This window comes from Kryptolebias marmoratus, linkage group LG19 (assembly GCF_001649575.2).
Source record: "Kryptolebias marmoratus isolate JLee-2015 linkage group LG19, ASM164957v2, whole genome shotgun sequence".
Lineage (NCBI taxonomy): Eukaryota > Metazoa > Chordata > Actinopteri > Cyprinodontiformes > Rivulidae > Kryptolebias > Kryptolebias marmoratus.
This window is the reverse complement of record NC_051448.1, coordinates 16,937,489-16,945,459: the sequence shown is the minus strand read 5'-3', so window position 1 is coordinate 16,945,459 and position 7,971 is coordinate 16,937,489.

The following is a 7,971-nucleotide window of genomic DNA, read 5'->3' as shown; positions in this document are numbered from 1 at the left end:
CGTTTCATCGGCTCTTTGCACTTCTCTCCTCTATTAAGATTGATGGGCTGCTTGACTATAAATGAGCATGCTAAGACTTCGGCAGGGCCACGGTCAGACCGGGGATAAACACACACACACATATAGATATGGAGCATCACGCGCGCCGTCCCTCTTAGCAGCAGAATGTTGAGCTGGGGCCCTTGTGGGGAGGACATGGAAGAATACAGACACAAACACACATGTATACAAATACACTAACAAACAGTACGGTACAGGTCTGACCCCGACTACGAGGCCCTGGTGATTTTTGTCCTTGAACTACACATTTAAAAAGTTGTTATAAGTTCAGTCCATAAAGTGATTTATTCTCTTTGACTCTATGTAAACGTTTACAGTATTTTTCACCTCAACATTCAGGATAGATTTTTAAAATTTGACATAAAAACAAGCAAACAAACAATAAAAATGTTTTGAAAGGTTGCATTTGTACACTCAAAAAAATGATCAAGGCAAATATTTGATTAGCTTTAATAGAAATATGTTTGCACATAATAAACCTACTGAGGTTTGTTAAATAATTTGTTTTTGTTGAAAGAGAATAAATTTAGGACAGTAAAAAAATGTTTTTCAAGGAAAATAAACGTTAATAAAAATGTATAAAATTAAAATGTAACACTTTTTTACCCATTTAGAATGATTTGTTTCAGAGTTGATATCTATTTATTAAAAAAAAAATCAAAACTAGGTCAAAACTTTGTTGTTCAATGAATCAATGCATCTTCTGACAGGCTTTATAATAACTGTTTTGTTGTCTCAGATTTGACTGACACAAGACACACAGAATGTTTGTCATATTTCATTTGGTTTGTTTGTTTTACTGAAATAATGAGAATTTAAACAAATCCATCAAATACATTTGTATAAAAAAAAACTATTTCACCCAATCGATTAAAATCAGGTTTAGCTGTTGTTAAAAAAAAGCTCTGTAGGATTTTGTTGACCATGTCCAAATCTGTTAAATTTCCACCACATAATGACAGAACGTTGACAGCTGTGGGCTGTTTTTCCACATTTATTGAAGCTCATTCAACAAGTTGTTTTTTGAGTGTAATTAACTTTTTCTTTTTTTTAACTTAAAGACAAAACTACATTACCAAGGTATGCAGATGTGTAAACTATAAAATGTGTGTCATGTTCAGACTTTTGTTAAAATATCATTAAGCAGCTCCAGTATTTAACCTGTAGCAACATCACTATAACAGTTTTTTACTTTTCACAAGTTTTAGCCTTTTTCTGTTGAATGGGTACACATCAGGTGGTAATTTAAGTTGGGAGGCCTTCAAACCGTCCACTAATGCAGCTGTGAATACCTGTCCTGCCTTCAGGAGTGTGTTGAGCAGAGCTTTCGGGAGGGACAGAGCCACACATCACATGGCTAAAGAACTGACAGACTTTTACAAGGCATTACAGAGCTTCTCCTTTCTTTCTGGCTGGACACACAGTCGGTCAGGCGTTCTCACCGTCTCATATTAACATGAGGTGTTACATACTGACTACAAAGTTTACATGTGTAATCACGCAGCAGAGTGTTTTCTATGTCTTTATATCGTAGAATCAAGCCGAGTCATGAGAGGCATTCATGTCTCCTTTGTTGACATGCAAATATCGCAGGAAAATATTGTGTCAACATTCTTTCCCTGCAGCCCCCTCATAGGTCAAAGTTCAAGGGGGAAACTGAGGAACATGCCGCGCAGAGATGGTGAGAAATCAGCTCAGATTTGATAACAAAAATTTAACGGCCTGTAAAGGACACCCCGAGCCTCCGATTCTTGCAACTGTCATCAAATACTCTGCAGGCCATTAATGGGTCACGCAGACATGGCTAAGCTGAGCCTGCAACGTCATCAGCAATCCAACCCCCCCCCTGTTACCAGCTGAAGCCCCCCACTCGGTGCACAGGTGCACTTCCTGGAACAGAAGAGGCTCTCTATTCCTCTCAATAAATCTTTACCTCATTAAACTGAGTTGTGCACAAAAGAGATAAGAGATTTTTTACCAACATCCAACTGACTCAAGCATCAACACCCTTTAGGAAATTAAAGGCTGAGAATTCCTTAAAGAAATGCAAACTGACCGCCGCCTCCCATGCCAGAGTTGTGCTGTGTCACAATAGTCTCAAATTTTACCTCAATATCTGAAAAACTAAAACTGTTACGTGTTATGCCAATGTTGCTAATGTTGATTAACTGTGGCATCCATCTTGAATTGAGCTCACTGCAAAAGTTAACCAGTTCTGGGGGTTTCATTAAAATCTGTCCAGTGGTTCATCAGATATTTTGCTAACAGGATGATAGAGTTAACCTTAATAGTGAATGTGAACATTTAGCGCTCAACGTATGTGTTGAGGATGATTCTCAGCTACTACCACACCAAACTTTAACTCAGTGTCTGTAGATTGGACTGTATTGTAGTCACTTTGAGGTTTACTAAGTTTTGAATTTGGGTGACTGCAAAAGTTAATCAGTTGTCGAGGCGTATTCAATCATTCCTACCTGAGCGTTTCAATAAATTCCTTCCAGTGGTTCATGAGATATTTTGCTAACAGACAGACACACAAACATAGACACTGGCAGACACCTCTGCAGAAAGTTTTTATTGTGGTCCAGTACTCACTTTTGTAGTTAAAATTGGTACTCGATCCCGACAAGTCTAAATTAATGTTATTCACAAACACCGAGAAGGTGCCTCAAACTACTCCCACTGTGTCCACTCTGAAGGAAACATCATGGAGGTGGTTCACACGTACAAATACTTTGGTGTTTTGGCTGATGATTCCCTCCCCTTCAAGCCCCCCATACTGATAATCTTTTTCTTTCAAAATAAATGTAATTTTTCTTTTGAGGTGAAAAATCAGCTTGCTGCAGCAACATTTTTATCTTTTGTAGATTAGGGGGACCTGTTGTATATGAATGCCTCAGCTCAGTGCCTTCAAAAGATTGACACTGTTTCTCATGCTTCTCTGACGTTTGTTACTGACTGTAAAGCCTTGACCCATCACTGTGAACTGTACTCTCGAGTGGAATGGACTTCTTTGTCCACCAGGTGGTTGGGACATTGGTACACTTTTATTTATAAGGCCATGTTTGGGTTGTTGCCCGACAAACGTTGATTCGTACTCTTTGCGTTCAGATGATCATTTCTTGCTCTCTGTTCCATTTCCCCACACAGAATTGGGAAAAAGAAAGGGCTTTTGTATGGCATTTTAATTGTGTAATCCAATTGTAAATGCTGTGTAACTTCTGCTGACTTCCTTGAAAAAGAGGTTCTTTCCTGGTTAAAAAAAGATTAAATAAGTTAAAAAAGCTTAATAATAATAGATGACTTTTAGGGTTAAGAGAGTTTTCTTTCATTTTGAATAAACCATCGTTTGTAACTCTAGCGTGTTTCTCATCACGCTCTGTGTTTTTTTTTTGCCAAGTCTCAGTCTTTAGTCCAGAGAACTTTCTTTTTTGTCACCGTCCAACATGACCTCACCTGTGAAGCACCAGTTCTTATGCCTGATCACGTACGGCAGGCCACAGCCCTCCTCTGAGCATGCTCAGACACGTGGTGCTGTCGTCTGCCGACATGCTAATGCTCACTTCAGTCAAAAAACTTTAAAACCACAGAGCTGGCCTCTATGCTAATACTAACTCCAGCATCGAGAGGACAGAGGTAACGCTACTCTTCAGAGGAAAAGTTCCACTTTCGTCAAAACACTCGCAGTTGTGCAGGCTTCCCATCTTAACACCATTGCTTCTTTGTTTTAGTTCTTTCTTGCTCCTGTTTAATATAACTCACTCTTTTTGATTCAGGATATTTGAATAAAAGCCCTTTTCATTCTGTAAACACTGACTAAAAGCTACTTAAGCAGATTGGTTTGTGAAGCTCCTGTTCCAAACTGTAAGGTCAAGTAATCTATTTTAATAATATATTAATAATATTCAGCAACTTACAGTTATGGTCTAAAAGTCTATGGATCAGTCCAAAATCATCTGCTTTGCTCATTTCCCCCTCTACATTGTTCTATTTATAGATATCTAAGGTTTTCTCGTATCCATCCATGCAACCAAAGCCTAGAAGCTGACAGGTCTTCATGGATGTTCAGTGTCATAATGAAATCATCTGGCAGATCTGCCAGGTGTGGATGTTTTTACTGAAGTTTACTGTAGATTACAGACATTGCAACTGAAAGTGAGACATGGGGATTTGTATTTGTAGCCATGTGACAGTTTTAAAGTGTATCGTGTTTTTTAAAAGTCATATCTCAATCTTTTCTTCTTACTTGTTTTGTATACTTGTTATAGACAAAGCAGAAACTTTGGAACAGTTTTCATCTTTCACAAAACACTTCAAGTCGGGACTTAGACGCCTTCTGAATGGACTGAGGCAGCATAGGTGCCTCAACACACTGCTGTTGTGTCTTTGTGCCATCAAGCAAGGCAGTAGCAGAGCCAAAACGGCTGACCTATGAAAAGGTAAGCCGGCTTTGAGGACCAATGATGCAGTGATGATGTGCCATCATCCAGCTATGGGATTTAAAAGCCTAAACAACAATAATCAGATTTATTACAGAGGAAAAGTTCAATGATGACACACAAATTTCTGTTTAGTTAAAAATAAAATTGGTTAACCCCAAACAAAATAGCTAAACTGAGTTCATCTGTCCTGTTTTTAAAGATAGTATGTGGGAGATTTCTGTCCCGTACTAATTGTGTAATGGTCCATATCAACACAGCTGAGTTCTCCTCCATGCCTCTTTTGGTTCTGCGGTGCTCTCTTCATTTCTGAAAGCTCACATCTATGACCACTTTATTTGTCTGAACTCCTGCATCATCACACTCTAGCCAGTTCTCGGGGTCCCCAAACCTGCCCCTTTCACACGTGCCAAACTCCATTCCTCGGGGGCTGCTCTCCTGCATGTTTTAGATGTGTTCTTGCTTTACAACATCTGCTTTAAATGAATGACTTCTGCTTCTGCTTCTGGAGAACTTGATGATTTGGTGAAGAGGTGATTAAACCATTTGAATCAGGTGTGTTGGAGCAGAAAAACCTAAAACTCCCAGGACAGCGGCCCTGTAGGCCTGGAGTCTGACACCTGTTTTAGATGTTCACAGATCCAGATTAGTGGTACCAAAACTTTTTTAGTGGTGGCTCCTAATCTGGGGACAGTCTACGTTTGAAAATAAGAGCAGCTCAGACCATTGATGATTTTAAGTCTGTTCTAAAAGCTCATTTGTTTTCACTGGCTTTTACTTCCAGATGAGCAGAACATCTGGATTTCTTTTTGGTTTTTATTGATTTTATTTTTATCTGTTTTACTATGCAGGTTTATCTTTTTTATTGTATTTTAATTCACCTGCAATGCTTCATAGTTTAACTTTTGAACAGCACTTTGGTCAGAAAGGGTTGTTTTTAAAATGTGCTGTAGACGTAAAACTTTGATTGATTGATTGATTGATTGATTGATTGATTGATTGATTGATTGATTGATTGACTGCCTATGCAGGGCGTGGCCTGCTCAAACATTGATTTATGAACAGTCAAAGGCAGCTTAAAGACAAATTGTCTCTGCGGCCATTTTGCAGAAGTGTTTTGTAAAAGAACCAATTGGTTGATAGATCTGCAACTAATAGTGTATTGTGTTTATTTATTGAACTTCTTTTAATCCATTATTAAAAATCATTTAAGTTTATTTTTCAGCATTTGTTAATAGACTGAAATACCAAAGTGCATCACACAGTAATTGGCACAATGTTTTATTTCAGCCTTTGCAGAGATTTTATTCATGACTTTGTAATCTAAATGGGCCATCTACAGAGATTTGTTTGAACTTTTTTAAGAAATTAATTTTACTGAGTAACAAGAAGCCAGATTAGAAACAGACTTCTGTCCATTGAGCTAGATTGGAACAATTGAGACAAATTTATGTCTTTTGTTTTTAGTTATTTTAATTCTGTGAAAAAGGAACAATATTTTATACTGGCATTACATTTGTTGAGAGTCTGAATGTGTGAAGGTCAGATCTGAATAAAATACTGATCATGGTCCAAATCTAATCTTTGCAGGCCGTCCTGTCTGCTGAGGCACCGGTCTGGCTGATGAGTGGAGACTCCTACACTCTGCTTACATAGTTCCTTGTCACCAGAGGAGGATCCCTACTTATCCTGATAACCCTCTGACCTTCTTGCTCCCAGTGTCATAAATATCAATAAAATATTAGCCATAAGAATATCACTTAAATTCATTTGGCAAAGCTAGATCAGAATTACAGCTGATTGGGTACTGACTCACCCAGATTAAAGATCTAAAACGTTGCACTGAATCAGGACTCACGAGTCCAGGGTCTCAGTTAACTTAGATTCTTCATGTCCTCTGGCAGACTGCTGCTAAGTCCCAAAGTTAGCAAACTCAACATAAAAAACCCAGTTCCCAGAAACGCTCCTGACTCAGACAAATTGTACATACACGTTTACATATGTTTAATTTAACATTTTAATTAACTTATATTTGATTTGTACAATTTTTGTTGCGTTTGTTTGTTTCATCATTTGTAAGTTGTTTGTTAATTTATTGGTGTGTGGAAGTGTAAAACATCTCAGAATAATGCTACTACACCGCCATAGTTGTTTTTTAGTTTGGCAGCGGGGGTAAGGGCAGCATGACCGACTCAAGTGACTCAAATAAACCGGATCATTTTAATGTTTGATTCAGATCAATCCAAGTCCATAAAGTGAACCGAATTCACCAACTCTTATAGATCAAATCTTCTGAAGTGGGGTCCTGTGAAAAGGTTATCAACAGTTAATATCTTACCTGTTGTAGATAGCTCTTTGAAAAACCTCAGTTTGAAGAAACCACCTTTTTTTCTGACTGGGTTTGTAACAGTTTTAAAATAAATTAATTAATAAAAATAATATTTAAAAAAAAGGTGCCACAACCTGAATGGATTGTTGTCGTCTGGAAAGAATTCTAATCTTAAAACTTCAAATTTGTTCATGCAAACATTATTATCACTGTCAGTGTCACATTACTCATTTATGAAACATTTTATGATTATTTACAAATGCATATAGTGGCAGCAGCTAGCTGTAGCACTTTAAGTGCAGCTTTGCCCACTTCCTGCAGGAGTGCCATAATTTGCCAGAACAAAGGTTTAGTGTAAAAATAATGGCATGAACTTCTCTTCTTTTTTAAATTTAGAGGTCAGAATTAAACTATTTTGCCAAACTGAGTTCAGTCAGAGCTATCTACAACAGGTAAGATACTAACTGGTGATAACCTTTCCACAGAACCCCACTTTAAAAGATCAGAACTATGACTTTAAGGCTCACAAAGTGAACTTTTTGTGTCCGCTTAATCTCAATTTAAATAATCTGAGGTGCTGAAAAAGCAAGAAAAGTTGTGTTATTTGATGCAAACCTTCAAAACACAGAAAAACACTTGGGTCCCTCTTCTGTCCTCCCCTTCTGTCCCCCTCCTGTCCCCCTCCTGTCCCCCTCCTGTCCCCCTCCTTCGGGCAGATAGCGTGACAGATCTGTCACGTCGACACCTGGTCGTTCACAAGTGTTAATGTCCTCACCTCGGCTGGACCACCGACACCACGCAAAAGAGTGTGAATGTAGGAGAGTGTGTGTGTGTGAGATGTTCCAGTAACTCTGAGCTAACTTTACCTTCACCTCATATATCAGACGTCTAGAAATGTTTTCAAAGATGAGGAGACAGAGATTTGACCCCCACATGTGTCCCTATGCATCTGCAGTATTTGTGTTTCTGTGTGCTGCTGCTGCGCCCATGCACCAGGCAGAGTTTGGGTCCTCTGTCACTCAGAAACAACAAGCCAATCATTCCTGGGTTCTAAAATAAGCTCTCCTCCCCCAAACTGTCCTCTCTGTCCCCCCACCCCCCACCCCACTCCTCACATGTGCTTCTCTCGTCAGCACCTTTTCA